The 19,798-nt window shown below is 38.1% G+C and overlaps 1 protein-coding gene across 5 annotated transcripts in view; it reads right to left on the reverse strand.

The window, feature by feature from the left end:
• The window catches only part of LOC117402713 (stromal membrane-associated protein 1-like), a 95,021-nt gene that overhangs the window by 71,954 nt on the left and 3,269 nt on the right, over positions 1-19,798 (reverse strand). The window lies entirely within an intron of this gene.

Consider the following 19,798-nt stretch of genomic DNA (forward strand, 5'->3'; position numbering starts at 1 on the left):
AGCTGAATTTAGCACGATATTGCTTATTAGTGATCGTTATTGAGAATTATATTGAGAACTTCGAAGTAACATTAAGAATTTTTTTTTTACAAATTAAAAAAAATTAAGTCAGACTGAATAACTCAGAAAAAGTGATTTATATAATTTCTAATTAAAGTAGGTTAAATTCAGTATTACAATAAAACAACACATTACATAACATGCATAAAATTAAACTAATTTCACTTTGAAAAAAGTATTTGGGCAATCAACATAGTTTGTATGAAACCCATTTGATGCTAATTATTGACAATTATGATTGAAAACCAACACCTGATAATAATTATAGAATAAATATACAAAATCATCAAGTGCTGAAAAATAAATTGGTTAACCAACAAAAAAGGTGGTTAAAACTGAAAAGTAAAGCAACAATCTCAAAACGGCAGCGATACAGTCTGCACTCGGATATCCGTTGCCCAGATACACATCAGTCGCGCTTTACTGCCCTTGTGTTAATAAAATCAATCCCCATTTTATATTATATATATATGCACTGGCAGGATTACAGGGGGGCAGTTGCCCCTCCACTTTTATAGCTGAGGAATAGGAAGATGCAGTGTAGAAGGGAAAAAAAAAAAAAAGTACTGTAGAATAATTATCAAATTCATGTGTAGTTATTTTGATTTTCCACTAGATGGCAGAATAGCAAAATAGACTACAGCGTACCTGTATAAACAGTAGTATTGTTTCTTCACGGTAACCCAGCTCCTGTACAATAGGGGAATGAGAACTTTTGAGTAACAGCGGTTTTTCTGTTGCATACAAGTACTGATTATGTAACACAATTTTTGTTCCTGGGTAGTAAGTGTTATTTCTTAATTGCTTATGCCTCAAAAGTATAGATAATGGCTATTATTCCCAAAAACTTTGCTTTTGTGACCAGGACAGTGATATTTTGAAATTTACCTATTTCCAATGAGAAAACGGGCGAATTTGTGTCTTTTCGTTCACATAAAAGTAAAAAAATGAATCCAAATTAACATGTATTTATACTAAAGTAATACAAAAATTACTACAAAAGATTTAGAAGCGAGTAGTTTTTCGAGATTTACGATTATACTGTAAATCACTTTCACGAATCAGCCCCCAAATGTAGTCTCCCATCATGTTCTCGTTATACTGTCCTTGGTAGCGACGTTCAAAGTCCAATATATCCTGGTGGAAGCGCTCGCCTTGCTCCTCCGAGTACGTTGAGGGACATCCTACAGCCCACTGTGCCGTAGTTCTTCACCAGAGTCTCAACCAGCTCCACATAGTTTTTGGCCTTGTGATTGCCCAGGAAGCCCCGAACCACTGCGACAAAGCTGTTCCAAGCCGCTTTCTCCTTACTAGTGAGCTTCTTGGGGAATTCATTGCACTCCAGGATCTTCTTTATCTGTGGTTCGACGAAGACATCGGCTTTGACCTTTGCCTCAGACAGCTTAGGGAAGAAGTCTTGAAGGTACTTGAAGGCTGCAGACTCCTTATCTAGAGCTCTGACAAATTGTTTCATAAGGCCCAATTTGATGTGCAGTGGTGGCATCAGCACCTTCCGGGGGTACACCAGTGGCTCCCACTTGACGTTGTTCCTCCCCACAGAGAACTCGGTCCGCTGTGGCCAGTCCCGCCTGTGGTAGTGCGCCTTGGTGTCCCTGCTGTCCCAAAGGCAAAGATAGCAGGGAAACTTGGTAAAACCGCCTTGGAGACCCATCAGGAATGCCACCATTTTGAAGTCTCCTATGACCTTGATGCCATCTCAGAAAAATGCAGATATGTATCCACTTAGGCAGCTGGAACTAAACTGAACTGGTGGGCTTAAGGCCCCTGTATTTATACTACTATTTATATTATTGGAAAGTTCTAGAAGTTACTCCAAGTTTACTCAGCACTGAATCTACCTGGAATGTTCTGGAAAATAGATAAATTTCAAAATATCACTGTCCTGGTCACAAAAGCAAAGTTTGTGGGGAATAGCCATTTTCTATACTTTTGAGGCATAAGCAATTAGGAAATAACACTTACTACCCAGGAACAAAAAAAAAAAAAAAAATTGTTACAGTGTTATTTAAGCATGGCTAAGCGCACTTCTACATTAGATTCGGATTTCAAGAAACGCAGTAAAATGACAAATTACAAATGACAGTCTTCAAGTGAGGAAGAACCAGATACCGCTGCTGTGCCAGTCAAAGAATGTGAAGCCCCAGTGTCAGAGCTGGACATGAAAGCAAAAAAACACAGGCCCAGCACTGGAACCTATGGAAAGGGATCCGTTTCATGGGCTTGCAAATACTGTCAGATTTATTCAAAATGGACCCTACCAACCAGATACTTTATTCCCAGTGAGTGAAGGGAGGAAGGTTTAGAAACGTTCGTAACCTACACTTGGCTTGAATATAATCCAGCACTGGATCGAGCATTTTGTTTCCCTTGCCGTGCATTTGGTGGAGGTGGGTACATGGAAGAAACCTTTTTAATTGGAAAAAGTCAACTGAAAATTTTTACGATGACCACAAAAGCACGTCATGTTTCTGCAGCTGTGAAGCTTTCTGCTTTACAGAGATTCCCAAAAGACGGTAAGTGTTGCTACTAAAATAAATGCAGAACATGGCAGACAAGTTGAGGAAAACAGGCAATACTTGAAAGCTGTGTGCCAAAGTTTAATTTGCTGTGGACGTGCCGGTATTGGACTGCGTGGCCATGATGAGACTGCAGAGTCTTCTAAATCGGGGCAACTTTTTAGAGTTAAATGGAACTGAGAGCAAATGACAACCCCTTAATTGAACATTTCTTTAAAATGCATGAGAAATCGTTTAGGTTGCGTACAAGGCAAGCATCAGAATGAGCCGATTTCAATAATGAAAGACCACATAATTAGAGCCCTGCGTTTTACGCAACCTACTTTCTTAGGCTGCACTTCATTCCTCCCACCGCAAGGTGGTCATGTAGTCTACTTAATTAAACCACTTATTGATTAATAATCTCCCAATTCCTTTAATCACCTCAATTAACGTGGATTGGTGCGTTGATTAGGCGGCAGCAGCAGCTACGGACATTTATTTAGTCATGCATCCCTTTATTATTAATATTCAATATTATTTCTTAGAATGTGTAAATAAATAATTGAAATGTTTCAGTTTACTAGTAGGGACACAATTTGTCAACAAAATATTAACACAGCACTGATTCCCGCACTGATTTTTATAAAATACTGAAATCATAACATGAATGCTGTAACATACTGTATATATTACAAATATAACAATAATAATGCAAAGTTGTTCTCAAGCAGCACATTATGTATCACTTACAGTTTCATGAAAGAAAATGTCCCATGCATTAAATGTTGCTATTAAACTTAAGCATCGTCAGTTGGTTAACCCTGCCTTCTTTCATAGATTGACGTTGTTCTGTAAAAATTTCAAGTCATTGTATGCCTTGATCATGTAACTGGCATTATCGGAGACAAATCCAGTCACATTATTAAAATTAACTTCAAATGCGGTTAAACATTTCACAACGCCCTGTGCCACCGATGAGTAATTCACAGAGTGCAGATTAACTGTATCGGCTAATATTACTTTCAGTTCGAAGGTATTCGATAGTCCTTGGAGAACAAACAAAATGTGCAAAACATACTGATCTTTTGCATTTGTAGACTCGTCAGTAACTACAGATACACTGTCAGTCATCTTTACCAGTTGTACAATTTTCATCTTGTGCAACTCAGCTATTTGGGGTAGATATTCCCTTCTCAGTTGACCTGCTGTAGGAATTGCTCCCGCATTTATTACATGTTTGTTCAGAAATGCACGTAGTTTGGGATTATCAATTTTTTCCAGAGGAATATTAGCACAAACAAATGCCTCTCAAATCGAAAATAACATCTCGTCAGCGTTCATAATTTTCGTTCCCCTTGTGTTTTTTTACTGGAGGACGCCGTCTCATAGCTGTCATTCTGTGTTTTTCTGATGATGTCCGAGATTTGGCTGTGGATGAATCGAGGATATCTTTCCATGGACAAGTTTAAAGTTACTTTGCTTCCTACCGTGCACAACACATCAGTGATTTCAATGAGAATCCGCAGCAAGGGGCCAAACAGTGTCGAGGATTATAATCAATACATGGGAGGTGTAGACAAAGCTGTCCAACTCTGCTCTTATTACAGCACCACTCTGTCAAATGGTACCACCGTGTATATCACCATGCGGAATAACCCTGGACCTCTGCCTCTCCTACTCCCAGCACATCTCCACTCTAGCACACACCTGCCAATTCTTCCTGAGCAACATACAAAGAATCCAACCCCTCATCACCAACTACTCCACACAACTCCTCGTCCAGGCCCTGGTACTCTCCCGCCTAGACTACTGCAACTCCTTCCTGGCCGGCCTCCCTGCGTCCACTCCAGCTCATCCAGAACTCCGCTGCTCACCTCGCTTCTCCGATTCTACTCCACTGGCTCCCGATCACCGCCCACATCCAGTTCATGACTCTTGTACTCGCCTAACGATGCCTTGACCAGACCCTCATCTCTCCCTACACCCCCATCCGACCTTTCCGCCTACACTAGAATACTGGCTGTACCTTCTCTATGCTCCCCTGCCTCCAGAACCCGCTCCTTCTACACCCTCACCCCGCAGTGGTGGAACGACCTTCCTATGGATGTCAGAACTGCCCAGTCCCGGACCACCTTCCGGCGCCTCCTCAAGACACACCTTTTCAGACAACACCTGTAAAACTCAACTCTTCCCTTCTGGACAATATAGCACTCTGCCTTTAATGCACTTTAACTTGCTCTTATCTGCTCCCTATTTTACTGTATTTAATCCTGCACTTAACCCAATCTGTAGTATTTTGTATTTCATCTGCACTCGTATCTAACCTTGATGTAACTATCAACACTTACCTGCTCTTGAACTGACCTGATATCAAATCATACTGGTGTTTTGTATTTGCTCTTATTAGGTCTGAAGTCATTGTATTTTGTATCTTTTGTACCTTGTATCTTTTAAGGTGCCCCGAGTAAAGGCGTCTGCTAAGAAATAAATAATAATAATAAATGCAAAGGGGGTAGCGTTAGTGAATGCGTTCATCATTTTTAAGAAAAGCAAACGCAAATATGACAGCTGCTGAGTTCAGAGAGAGGATTGTGCAGAGGTTCCTGAACAGGGTTACAGCAAGAAACGCAGTACCAGCACGACTGACGGAAATGCCAGGAGTGCCAGCTAGACTCTTAGGGAGACATTTCCTGGGACAGCATGAAAAATCAAAACTTGACTGTAAAGGCTGCTCTGACAGAGACAAGGATGTCTTTTACTGCAAAACCTGCTCAGAACAACCAGCACTATACCCAGCCCCTTGCTTTCCACCTTAATCTACAAACAGTGACAAGTAAGTTTACACCGAGATGTCAGCCGAAAATTAATAATAATAATAATAATAATAATAATAATAATAATAATAATAATACTCCAAACGCTAAACATTAACGTTTTTTGTTTATAAAAATGCTTATTCCTACACTGAAGTAGTTAATACTAAAGAAATTAAACATCAATATTAATTACATACATTGTAAAAACAACTGCCTAATGGAGTAAACAGTAAATTTGAAGAAAATCAGTATTATGCATAAAATGTTATTTTCTTACTTCAGATATTTCTATAACAATAAGGTAATAAGTAGAAACAACATTTAATCCATTTACGTGAGGAAAACCTGACATTTGAGAAAAAAAACAGCAATTCATACATAAATTACAGTTGCATATGTAGCAACACTGATTTGATTATAATATACTTATAGGTGCAAATTTAGTGACTGTGCAAAATTGACAGGGAGAAGACAGGAAAGGAAGAGAGGAGCTTTTTTTACAGGTCAGACTCTTTTAGAATGTTGGCGGCCATCTTTCTTGGGCAGGCTGGTAGCACAGTGTTCCAAAGCAGGAAGACAGTGAAAGAGTTAAAGAAAACGTTAAATCATGCCCAGTGTGGAGATTATGGGCTTGTTTTTCTTCCTCAGGCACTGGCGACCTTTGTATTGTAAAAGGATCAATGAATGCTGCAAAATATCAAGACATTTGTTACCCAGTGCTAGAAGGCTTATTGGACAGAGGTTTGTATTCCAGCAGGATAATGACCCTAAGCATTCTGCGAAGTCTACAACGGAATTTCTGAAAAAAAGGAAGATTACAGTTATGGATTGACCATCTCAGTCCCCAGACTTGAATCCCATCAAGATGTTGTGGAATGACTTGAAGGCTGTTGTTGCAAAAAGGAAACCAACGTTGATTGCAGAACTCAAACCTGTATGTGTTGAAGAATGGGCAAAAATATCTCCGGAAAGATGCCAGGAACTGGTTTCAAAATACCAAAAAAAGACTGCAAGCTGTAAAGAAAGCAAAGGGTGGGCACACAAAATACTGATGTAAGGGTGCCCAAATACTTATGAAATTAGTTTTTACATGTTATTTTTCATTTTATGCATGTTATGTAATAATGTGTTTTATTATAAAGCTGAATCTCTACTTTGATGTATATCTTTCAGTAGAACAGTTAGAAAATATAGAAATCACTTTTTTTTTTTTTTTTTTTTCTTTTTTTTTTGAACTGCCCAAATACTTTTGTCCGTGACTGCAAAGATAAATAGATAGATAGAGATATTGATCTATAGCATTTAGAAGTCTCCATCTTGGTGAGGGAAGACACCTGTAAATAGGATTTTCAATCCAGTATAAATAAGTAGTTATGGTGACATCACCAGTAAATTATGCAAGTTAGTACCATTGAAGGTTTGAACCTTCCTTCAGTAATGTGTTCCGAACCTTCGAAGGTCTAAATGTACCCTTCGTTGCAGCCCTAGTACTGTATGTACTTTTTTCCCCTGCTGCAAGCAAGCGCCATTAGGGTAGAGAATTATTATTCATGTATATACAGATATATAATATACATATATATGCACAATTCTCATCTTTTTTTTTTTTTGTTAAAGTTAAGCAGATTAATAAGTTACATGCAATCTTGGAGGGGGAAGGAAAAACACATTACTGTTTGAAAGCAAGGACGCTTAAAAAGATTACCAGTGTCATTTTTCACATGTCTTACATTTTATTAACTTCCATACTGCCACACTTATGAATGCCACAGGCAAAGTTCTGTTTGATGTGCGGGATGTGATGTACTGCAATATAATCTCATTTAGTTCATCTAAATGTCATGTAAATACCACCAAAAAATATTTCATGTAGCCCTTCATTTTCCAAAAAAACTTTTGTCGTAGTGAAGATATGGTACTGTATAGGGAAATTAGTGAACCAGGACATTACAAGACCATTTTAGGAAGACTTTCTGCATTGACTCTTAATGTACATTCAGGGAATACACCAGACCAACGATGCCTAGATGCACTTCAGTGCAAGTTCCATCCTCTTTCCACTCTAGTCACATTCTAAAACAAAAACAAGGTATTTTATTTTACCCAAGTAGCATAAGCGTTGTGTTACAGCAAGTTAAATGTCTAAATTCATTTCTGACAGATAAAACATTCATTAATTAATTACTGTAGAATTTAAACACTGGGAGGCAGAAGGATTCTCAGAATGTCTTAACACACCGGCTTCATTAAGTGTATACTGTGTCATTATGCCCCTTTTACACTGGCACATCCGAGCAGAGCCGGCTGAGCCCAGCCAATCTGGTACGGTTCGGGTACCTTGAGTTGTTTTTACACTGAAGAGCCGAGCCGACTGAATGACATCACGCGTAACTAACGTGCCGAGTCGCAGAGAATAGAGAGGAGGCGTATTTTCATTCCTCATGCGTTGTCATTCAAGCATCTGCATGCAGTATGAACTTTCTAGCCTAAAATTAGTAATAATAAATATCCATGAAGTCATGCTTGAATATGTTGATTATTATAGCTCTATACAAAGATGGTCCTTAGTTTTTGGTGTTATTTTATTTACGATTAACTTATTTATAAAGCGACATTAAAGCCATATGTCTCATCTAACATAAGTTAAAGGCGTTTCATTATTTGTTTAATACTTAACAGAAGGGCCCAAGTTAAATCAAAACATTGACTCGCATCAAATAATTACAAACTGTTAATGTATGGAGATTCACATTTAGTGAGACAAAAAAAAAACCCCACACACAACACAGTACAAATCTGTAATACTTTAGTTTTACCGTTATTAATCTGTGAAAAGACAACTTCAACGACAGTATGAAAAAAGAAACAAACATATAAAATAAAAGGCAAAAGTAATAAGGTTACAGATGCAACAGTCAAGATGCACCAGTGTCATGAGCCAGATTCAGATATGCTATGTCCCAGGCCCTCACAAGTAAGGTGTGACAGTGTAAAAGGGGTATTCGTGACATACTGGCCTGTATTAGAAAGTATTTTCAAGCTTCACACAAGACTGCCTCATTCCTACTGTAAATGCAGTGCATAAATCAAGATTACCATACTGGCACATTCATTTATTTCTGAAATAAATGAAATGTAATGAATGTATGATTGCACAAATTCTCATTTGTCATTCTGTACATGAAGCCATCGGGAGCTTGTGTCTGTCGGCATGGATGCGGCATTAATGCACCGATTGCCCCCTGGAACTCTTGTTATAGTGACACCCAGAGGCAGCATGAGTGGGATTTCTTGCTGTCACCAAGAGTAATGGCCTGGTCCACTTTAGTTTCATGCAGGTTCAGGAGTGTAATTTAATGCATCAAAACTTCAGCAGCATACATTTCTGTCGTGGCTATTCCATAAAGATAAATGCAGAGTTCTGTTGTTTTCAGTATGTACTGTGCTGTGTCGCTTGCCAGTGCCTTTAGAAGACATTCTAAAAGAATTCCAGACAGAGGCCAATTTTTAAATACAGCAAAATGGAATATGGAATATAAAGACGATAAAGCAACAAGACACATTCATGTCCCCACTTTCATGTGTATAAAACTAGGGGTGCACGATAATACAGATATACCGGTATATTGCGATATTCTTTTTTCTGTCGTTCTGCATCCAATAAAATTACAAATTATACAAAACACTGAGTTATTTTGGTATTCGTCACCAATTTAAGATCAGATTTTACATTTATTTTGAAAGACTATCAGCTGGCAGTTCTGGACAATGTAATTTTGCACTATATTCTGAATATCTTTTTTTCCCTGGACCAACCTCATTTGATCTCATCAGATCAAAAAAAAAAAAAAAACACAACAGTTCTGGTACTGTAAGTTGTGAGAAAAAAACAAGCAAAGCAGATACATAAATAGTTTATAACATTACTTACCAGTTTTTTTTTTTTGTTTTTTTTTAATAAATGTGTAGCACTTATTTATGCGTTTGTACATATTAAATCTTAAAAGTAAGGTCAGTCGTTTACTCCAAACGCCAGGTCTCTGCACTGACCGAAATATAAAGCAGCTTTAAACCCGTGTTTATTATGGCCTAAACTTGGTACAAATACCAAAAATTTAAATTTCAAGGGGATTTAACCACTTCAACACCATGACGTACGCACATGCGCCAAATGAAAACCCACTTACAGTACCATGCCATAGGGGTGTACGTCAAGTTTCATATTCTATTCTATGATCGGTTTCTCAGGCAGTGCTAGTACTGTGGAATGTGCAATGAAAGTTGGGGGAGGGTCAAGTGACATTTGTATCCAATTGCATGTCATGTAGCAATTCCAATCTACCTGTGGGCGTTTAGAAGACAGACATATTTCGGGAAGCCATACAACTTTTACAAGTATATAGTGTTTAAAATTATTATATTTTGTTTTATTATTGACCAGTGGCAGGACTTGAAACCAAAAGTTTTTCACAGAATTTGGAAGACTGGTACCTAAGGGTCTTACAGCAATACTTACATTTTAGGACCCACATCCCCTACAGGGTAAAGGGTTAGGCTGAAGTTTGAATAAAACTCGTCAGTTACCCCTCGACTGGCAATTTGCCACAAGTGAGTAGGGTGCTCGTAGTATTTTTTCTGAAAAGCCCTATTCAATACGAGTAAACAAGGTGCTACACATGATGGTAGCATCTATTGCACCCAGAGCGATTTTTTCTGGTCAAGGTCCCTTTCTCACTTTAGGTTGACCTTTGCAAGGTCACAGGTCAAAGGGGGCATTTAAAAAAATGGCTATCATTTCTGAACTCAGCATGTCAGAAAACCCCCAGGAGAATTTTTCTAGGAAAATCTGAGATGGACAGGCAACGAAATGTCCCTTTTCTGGTTGAGTTGGCGTGGAATGACCCACCTATAATAAAAAAAAAAGTCTGCTACATAAAATGTGAATAGAAAAAAAAAAATTGCAAAAAGGTGTGCCACGATGAATGAAAATAAAAAATAAACATTTCCAGGAGACAAATAAAATAAATCCTACAATAGGCTACTTAGACTACGGTAACCAGACAGCCAAACCTCTGGCTCCATCTAATGGCTAAAGTATTGCACACTTGGTATTTGTCAATAAAAGAAATGAGATTGTCAAAACACAATACCATTATTTTGAAGGAAATGCAGATTCTACATTATAGACTATATTGTTCAATTTTATATTGTTCAAATTTAAGACCCACAATAGTAGATTAGGCATTTTAAAATGAAATGTTGTGGATTAATATCGACGTTTATTTTAGAAAGAATGTACTTTTTTTAATCTTTATCTTTCCATTCAAGCAGAGAATGGGTGAAACCGACCATTATGCTTTAAAAAAAAAAAAAAAAAAAAAAACCAGACTTTATATGCCATTGAGAAACATCTTATTTAGCAAAACCCCTTTATCATATTCAACATGCAACAAAATCATGGTTACCAACATTCTAATTGAAATAACATTTGGTCACATAGCTATTCCTTGTACAGCTATAGATCCTATAGCATAAATTTACTGGTAAAAATAACATGCACAGAACAAACCATTAGATAGTTGAACAGAACTAGCTTGCACTTATTATTTTGGAGTCTGCTCCTCCTCTCCTGCTTCAGGCTCAGCACAGCTGGACTCAGTCACTGGAAGGCAAGGTAGACAGGCCCGCTTCGTCCTGCCATGGAGATTTCAGACATCGCTCAGGGTATTGTGCACAATATTCATTAAGTGTTTTCCTCTTGCGCCCCATTATCAAATCAGACTAGTAACTGTCACCGTATACCTACAGCAAAAGCCTACCTACACCTTAACCTGCTCATTTCAAAGTAGGCGCTTTGAATGACAAGCGCTTTAGCTGGCAAATGAAAGTGCACAGTTGGTGTAGGTCATGCTGACAGTCATTTAAGCGAATGAGTGCATTGTAGCGCTGCTTCAGTCAACGAGATCTGTCAGAACAGGGTGAAATAACAGTACTAGAGCGGAAAGGAGACGGGACAGTCAGTAAGTATAAAAACTACACAAACTAGAGAGGATTCCTAAATAATTTTTGGTAAGAAAATAAAAAATAGCAAGTGCTTTCCAACATTTAACAAGCTTTACAGATTAATATCGAAAAGTAGTAAGCCTAATTATATGGTTTGGTAACTAACAGTCAGTGCGTTTACATAAGCATAAGAATTCCAATATTTTTCGGAAAACTACGTTTTCCGAAAACTAATTCCGATATCAAAAGTCATGTAAACACAGTTTTCGGAAAATGTATCGGAATACTCCTAAAGTCAGTTTTCGGAAAAAAGCACCTAGAAATTTCCGATTAAATTCCGAAAACTAACAAAATGTATATCACGTAACCACACTTTTCGGAAAACTTATTCTGATAGCGTACTGCACATGTGCAAACTGACCTTCATTCCTGCATGTGGTTTTAGAAAACAGAGAAAATAATAATAAGCTGTAGTCAGTTTGCATGCAGGGATAAAGTAATACATTTGTTAAAGTCTGTATATATTTGTTAATAGCCCATACTGAAGCAGCAAATGTTTCCCAGCTTTAAAATGATGTGAGAATTTAAAAGCAAAAGAAACTGTTAATATAGAACAGAAGGAGCTGTTGGAAAGGCTGATTGCACATTGTGGGGAATCTGAATAGAGGTATAGGATAGTAATCTTTGAATTTAAGACCTGGCACTTCGATAAAGCACTATATTGGATTGGTCTCCGTTCTATCGCAGAAATGTCCAGTCTGTTCAAATTGTACTTAGGCTACTACAGTACTTTGCATGCGAAAATATCCTGCGTTTTCCGAAAACTTAAATCCATGTATACAGTTGAATTCTAATTAGACTTTCTATCATTAATCATGTAAACACAGAAAAGTGACGATTTAAGAAAATCAGTTTTCTGATTCAGTTTTCGGAAAACGCTTTGTCATGTAAACGTACTGACTGTGTTTAATTTTGGATGGCAGAGCTGGGAGGTTAGACCTCCCTGCTTGCCTACATGAAACTCAATGTGCAGCAGGTGGCCAGGTGTGGACAATCAATTAACCCTGGTCACCTGCCTTTAAAAAGGGTCTGGAAAGGCAGTCCTTTGTTCTGTGCTGTTCCATGCTATGTGTTGTTTTGTTACCAGAGGAAGAGACTCACGACTGTGTGTTTAACCAGGGTGAGAGAACTAAACTTGAAGAACGCCTGCCTATTTAACCAGGGCTCTTTGTGAAGGTATAATTACCACTTCAGGTTAAAAAGATTTATTTAGGGGATTTTAATCCACACCAGTGGTTTAGTATGTGGCAGTGTAGCATTCCAGGTGCGGGACCTCCCTGTATAGCAGGAGTAACGCATGGCCCAAGCTTGGCCACCTTTTATTTTCTAGTTTTTGTACAAAATGTTATTTTTGCCTTTCTGTATTCATGTGCACTTCTACTGCCTCCCACACTAGAGCTACCATTGCTGGTACCCTAGTGGCGGCCACCAACACTCCAACTGCCTATGTGTAAATAATAAAACCTGGACGCCCGAGCTGCATTTCGACTTCAAACCTTCTGTGTCTCTCATTCTCTCAGTGGATACCCACGCGTAACAGAACACCCCTGTTACAGTTACCCATTTGGCCCAAGGGCTTGAAGATAAGCTAACATTGTATTGGATATTTTAATTTTACAAACTTGCGGCAAGTTCACATGCCATTCCTTGGCAAAAGATTCCTTGTCGTGCCGACATTTTGGCTTGCAAGACAAGACAGTAACACATAAAATACAAGTGCTAGTTTGGAGAAGACACCAGAAGCAGCAGCTGGTTTATTACTTCGATTTTGTCCCTGAAGACACATCACAATTGCAGCACAAAAAGGGAAGGCTGTCAGCCCAATTACCAAAGCGCATGGCCAAGCTTGGCCACCTTTTATTTTCTAGTTGTTTTTGTACAGCGTCTGGAGACTGGCAGCCTTTCTCTGGCCTTTTGTTTCCAAAGTGCTAGTCTGGATTCACTCTCCAGCATTTTCCCCTGTGGGCCAAGAATAGGAATCCACATTCTAAGAACATGCACCAAAATAAGATAAAAAAAAAAAAAAAAAAAAGTAGTAGTGAGAGACATGCACAACTTCCCACAGTACAGGAAACAACCAAGACCAAGAAGTGGATGAGGTATAAGGTACTGCAGTGTACATTGCAGCAATAAGCAAGGTGCAGGAATCAACTGCTTTACAGAACTCTTCACAGCACCCGGACAGGTTAGCTTGCTGGAAGCACCAATTAAAACGGCAACTTCAGACTAGCATCCAACAGCGAGCGTTTCTTAATGCCCACAGACATCCAAGGTCAAGGGCTGTGGAGAAGCTCCCAGAGGCAAATGTGGAGGAAGAAGACCAATTAAGACGATGACATCTGACTAGGCCCCAAAAGGGAGGTGAGCAAATGCCTGGAGAAAACAGGATTGTTCTATTTTACGATGTGCCAAGCAAGTGGCAAATGCAGAGGTTAGATGGACAAGTTAAACAGGGTACCTCAGTCCCCCTTTTTTCTTTTTAAAAATTGACAAAAAATTAATTTATTGTTGTTTAAAATTACCGCAGGCGAGTTTATAATATACGGACACAGAGTAGGGCTATAAAAGATCAAAAACTGAAAATCACTCTAGTTGTAGATTCCTATAAAAGCACATTTGACACATCAGGGATACAGTATCAGAAAGGAATGCAAAAATCAATATTTCAAAATTGGAAAAAGGCTTACAATACGACTGGAAAAAACACTAAGAAAAACCACACATTCTGTGGCAACTATAGAAGATTTCTCAATAGATTTTAATCTGTTGTCAAGTGTGGTGCATTCCCCTACCTTATGAGATATTCAGATAATGTCTGTGCAACGCTAACCTGCGCCCTAATATACTGTACCAGTTCACAGTAGTTGCAGACAATACAATTCAAGGACCCCTGAACCCCTCTGGGGGAAAAAAGAAAAATAATCCCCCCCTGATGAAACCACTAATGTGCAGCATGTGTGATTAAAAAAGAGAGTTATGTGAGAAAGAACTGCCTCTTTTGGACAAGAACAATAATATTAGGGTCTAATTAATAATCCATCATCTTTATAAAATCCTGTTGAAGGTGAACAATTCAACATTTTACAGCACAATTCTAAAAACCCATGCTTTTGATGCCCCCTGCTGACTAACAACTCCTTTATGCTTCATTCACCTCAGTAAAAGCAAATTTGTCAGCAGAGTTCTATCTGGTGCACCAAACACATTTCAACAGCAGGGGGCATCTGAAGCACAAGAACAGATGCACTTCACTGAAATGTAACAATTCATAACAAAACCTGGAGCTAGTTCTGTGTCAAGAACAGCCCACACAGTGCTCTTCAGTAAACGGAGTCTTTCTCAACCACAGACTTCTTTTGTGACCCTCAGCAAGTCATTTAACCTCCTTGTGCTCCGTCTTTTGGGTGAGACGTTGTCGTAAGTGACTCTGCAGCTGATGCATAGTTCATGCATAGATGCATAGTTAAGTCTGCTAAATAAAATACTAATAATAATACTAATAATAATAATAATAATAATAATAATTTTTAATTACAAATTTGCAATTTTTGTTGTAATAGAGAGGCTTTGACTGAGATCTATAAAAGGACCCGGAAGCAGCAGATTAAAAACTTTCTAAATCTATAGTGATGCAAATTAGCAATACAGTCCTAGAACTGTATTGTCTGCAATTACTGTGAACTGGTACAGTATATTAGTATGGAGGTTAGCATTGCACAGCCAGTATGTGGATATTTTAAAAGGTAGGGAAATGCACCACACTTAACAGATTATAATGTATTGATAAATCTTATCCCCCACTGCCTTCAGCTGCCTCCTCAACACACGTGTTTAGACTGCACTTGTAGATCTCTTGATCTACCCCTCCTAACATGCACTGGACTTGCCTGGCTAAACACCACATCACTGGATCCTCAGCTAATGCACTATACTTGCACTACTATGTCACTGTAGATACAACTTGTAATCCTTACTTATTTCATCCTAGTTCATAATTGTATTCTAGTAGTATTATTTGCACTTACTGTAAACTACTGTATTTACATATTTGCATTGTTACACTGTACTGCCCTTTAACACTTCTAAGTCTCCTTGGACAAAGGTGTCTGCCAATAATAATAATAATAATAATAATAATAATAATAAATGATTGAACACACTGCATAGAGCTGCACGATTTCTTTAAAATGTCTTCGAGAAAGACACCAGCTGCATCAAAACAGAATCTCTTTAAAAAGGTGGACAAACTAATTCTACAATTTAGCATTTACTGTTTTTCAGGTAAGCATTTAAATAACTCTAGAGAAATGTTTGTCTTTGAAAATTAGAAGTTTAGAAGAATTGTTGAATGATGTAACCACACGTTAGGTATACAAAATACTTATTTAGAGCCTTTTGTAGAGGAAGAACAGAAGAAAAGACTGTGACTTTCTATCTCCAAAATTGGTAAATCACATTCATTACCCTTTTTTTTTACATTGTATGCTGTCACTGAAGTTTAACAAAACATTAGTTTGAAACCAACCAATTGTTGTGTTCAGTGAATCATTCTATGTTAATACTGCGGGTACAGGATTGGTTGCTTTTGTCGGTGCACAGTATTGATTGGCTGGTTTTGATGGATAAAAACAAAATAATTTGAATGAATTGTGTCTGTTTAGTATTTACTGTCCAATAAATGTGAACCAAGAGTAAAAATACAGCAAGTCAAAATTAAGCAGCCAATTTGCTTGGATTGATTTTAAATTGGATTCACTGGTGATGCAATGACGTTCCAGCTGGCATTATACTGAATTGCTTTCTAATGTATATTAGCTCACTTGCCATGTAAAAGAGAGCCAGGCACAGAATATAGTATATCTGTAATCCAAGTTAAAAAAAAAAAAAAAAACAATAACAGTGGTTGAACTAGGTCATTGAGAACCTAGATACTAGTTTGTAGTAATATGATCAGGTTTAATCTTTCAGCTCTTGTCATCTCATGGAAAACACGTGCGTTGTGAGTAAAAGCGAATATATATTTCCATTTGAAACTTTTGAAGACTGGTCAGCTGTGTTATAGGACATAATGCTCTTAGTTGCACTTCGCCAGCTTCATTTGTTAATTCTCTTGTGTTAATATACTGGTAGTATATAATTCATCCATGTACCGTGTGAAGATTATTTTTTTTCTTTTATTCTTTTTATTTTTTAAACAATTTTCAGACAAAAATGCAGTTGCTCTCCTTGCTGCATAACTAGTTTTGTCAGAAAGAATCAGTTACTAAATGAAAACCTAGAGATTAATTTCCTTTGCTTTGGATAAGTAGGCCAATGGAAACAGGGTACAGGGAGTGGAATTACAGCCCTGAGGTCCTTTTCTAGTCCCACAAGTTCCATGTAAATATAAAGTGCTTTACTGTATGAAGGACTATACCTGGATTTTAATAAATACATACAGCATTCCACATAATTTAAATCGGGTATTGGAAAACTAGTGCATTAAAGAAAAACAAACTGCCCGATGAATATTTAGTAAAATCCATTAGTCACAAACAAATGAGTATTATTATTAACCTGGTTTCACGTTATCACTGTGTAGCCTTTATTGTATATCCAAGTAAAGGTGAAAAGCACGTCACAAGTACCGTCGCTTGTGATCATTGTTTATTCTCCAAACTGTATGACCGAGCAAGAAGGAGACTGATCAGAGAGGCTGCCAAGAGGCCAACGGCAATTTTGCAAGAGCTACAGGCTTTTATGGCCAAGACTGGTCAAAGTGTGCATGTGACAACAATATCCCAAGCACTCCACAAATCTGGCCTGTATGGTAGGGTGGCACGAAGGAAGCCATTACTCAATAAAGCCCACCTTGAATCCCATTTAAAGCATGCAAAAAAACACTCAGGAGATTATGTAACCATGTGGCAAAATGTTTTGTGATCTGACGAAACTAAAATTGAACTTTTTGGCCTAAATGCAAAGCGTTATGTTTGGCGCAAACCCAACACAGCGCATCACCCAAAGAACACCATCCCTACTGTGAAGCATGGTGGTGGCAGCATCATGTTATGGGGATGTTTCTCATCGGCAGGGACTGGGGCACTTGTCAGGATAGAAGGGAAAATGAATGGAGCAGTACAGAGAAGTCGTTGAGGAAAACCTGCTGCCTTCTGTAAGAAAGCTGAAACTGGGACGGAAGTTCACCTTTCAGCAGGACAAAGACCCAAAGCACACAGCCAAAGCTACACTGGAGTGGATAAGGAACAAAAAAGGTAAATGTCCTTGAGTGGCCCAGTCAGAGCCCTGACCTAAATCCAATCGAAAATTTGTGGCATGACTTGAAGGTTGCTTTCCATCAACACTCCCCAAGGAACTTGACAGAGCTTGAACAGTTTTGTAAAAGAAGAATGGTCAAATATTGCCAAATCTAGGTGTGCAAATTTGGTAGAGACCTATCCCAACAGACTCACAGCTGTAATTGCTGCCAAAGGTGCTTCCACCAAGTATTAACTCAGGGGGGTGGAGACTTATCCAATTATGATCTTTCTGTTTTGTATTTTTAATATATAATTTGTCAATAAAAACTTTTTTCCCCTTAACAGTGGAGTGTGGTGCGTAGATAAGTGGAAAAAAATCCTCATTTAAAATGCATGAAACTCTGAGGCACTGACACAACAAAATGTGAAAAAAGTTTGTGCCTATAGAAAGTGTAGACTTTCTATAGGCACTATGTGTGTGTGTGTGTATATATATATATATATATATATATATATATATATATATATATATATATATATTAGGGCCAGATAAATTTACATCCGGGGCAGTACAAATACTAGCTCAGTGGCCCAAGGGCACAATAGTTAAAAAATAAAATAAATGTAGAGCCCTGCAGTAAGGCTTAACTTTCATTTGTCCTTCAGCCTTTTTAGATGCTGCTTTCATTTTAATTTTAAGAGCAAGATAATACAGTGGCACTGTGTGTTTGTCAGCTGGAAGGGAGAATGGCCCTGTGATATACATAGTACATACAGGTATGCGACAATGCTGCGAGGAGCTGTGGGGTAATACAGTAGTTACCCCAAAATGTTTTGTGCTCAGCCTACACTAGGGATACATGTAGAAAAATACTGATGAACATTCTTGTAAGAAATCCAGATGGAACCGTAATTCACATCACAGTATCACATGTTGTACCATTTAGAAAATACCTGCTAGTAAAAATATGTAGAACAGCATCCCAGAGCAAATGTTTACAAACTGTTTAATCACACTCAGCCAAACAGTTCTAATGTTCAACAACTCAGTCAATTAGGTGTGTGCACCATACTGCAAGTCGTGACCATCTCTGTGACCTAAATTCACAACAAAGTTTCACCAAGGGGTTCTGAAGATTCACCTTTTATTATAGGCCAAACCCATTGAATAAAACAGAGTCCAAACATAAACCAACATGGTCTAGATTAGGATTAGCCTGAAGAACTTGGAATTATGACAGATAGCACGAGAATTACAGCACAGTATGTACATCAATGCAGAGTTCTTTCCTGGAAAGAACACCCTGATATACTGTATACCAAGAATGTGTTTTATTGTCCAAACATGTTTGAACTCCAAAACTACTGTGTTTGTCATCCAATTATTTTTTTTGTCTGTCGCACTGACATTACAATTAGTTAAATGTTTCCTCTCTCATAGCTATGGAGAGTGTTCCCTGAAAAAATGTTTAGTAGAACAAACACTTTTGTTTTGTATGCCCCATATGCTGATGCGCTCAGTAAAAAATGTCCAAACCAAGTTTCATCATTGAAGACGGGTTTCTCTAGATATACAAAAACATGTGATATATAGACAGTGCATATCTACAGTACCCCTATATAACCTGTGCTAGAATGGCCTTTTGCAAGTTAAATCTCAATTGCAGGAGCCATTGTCTAGATATAGTAAAACTCTTGCAATGTTATACTGCACATATTGCATGTATGCCAGCCTCTACTACAGTATATCCTCGTATCCAGGCATCTATGTTCCCCAGTAAAGACAGAAAGTTTTAGATGCAGTAGGCAGGGTTTTGTGGGACACTGTGCAGCATTGTAGCAACAAATCCAAAAGTAAATACAATACTGAATTGCATTCTTTTTAGAGCACTGTACACACAAGCCTAACCCTCTGTACAGGGAAACCAAAACAAACTAAAGAAAGGACTTCGTGGGCTAGATAGCTGAATGTGCTATGGAAGGTTACACCAACTGTACTTGTAGAGCACAATCTGTATTATCGGAACTGAAATGGTTACTTGAATTATTTGTGACATCTGGGATTCAAGAAACTCTAAAACATCACTGTTGGTCACTGTAG

The sequence above is a fragment of the Acipenser ruthenus genome, chromosome 5 (genome assembly GCF_902713425.1).
Source record: "Acipenser ruthenus chromosome 5, fAciRut3.2 maternal haplotype, whole genome shotgun sequence".
Taxonomy (NCBI): domain Eukaryota; kingdom Metazoa; phylum Chordata; class Actinopteri; order Acipenseriformes; family Acipenseridae; genus Acipenser; species Acipenser ruthenus.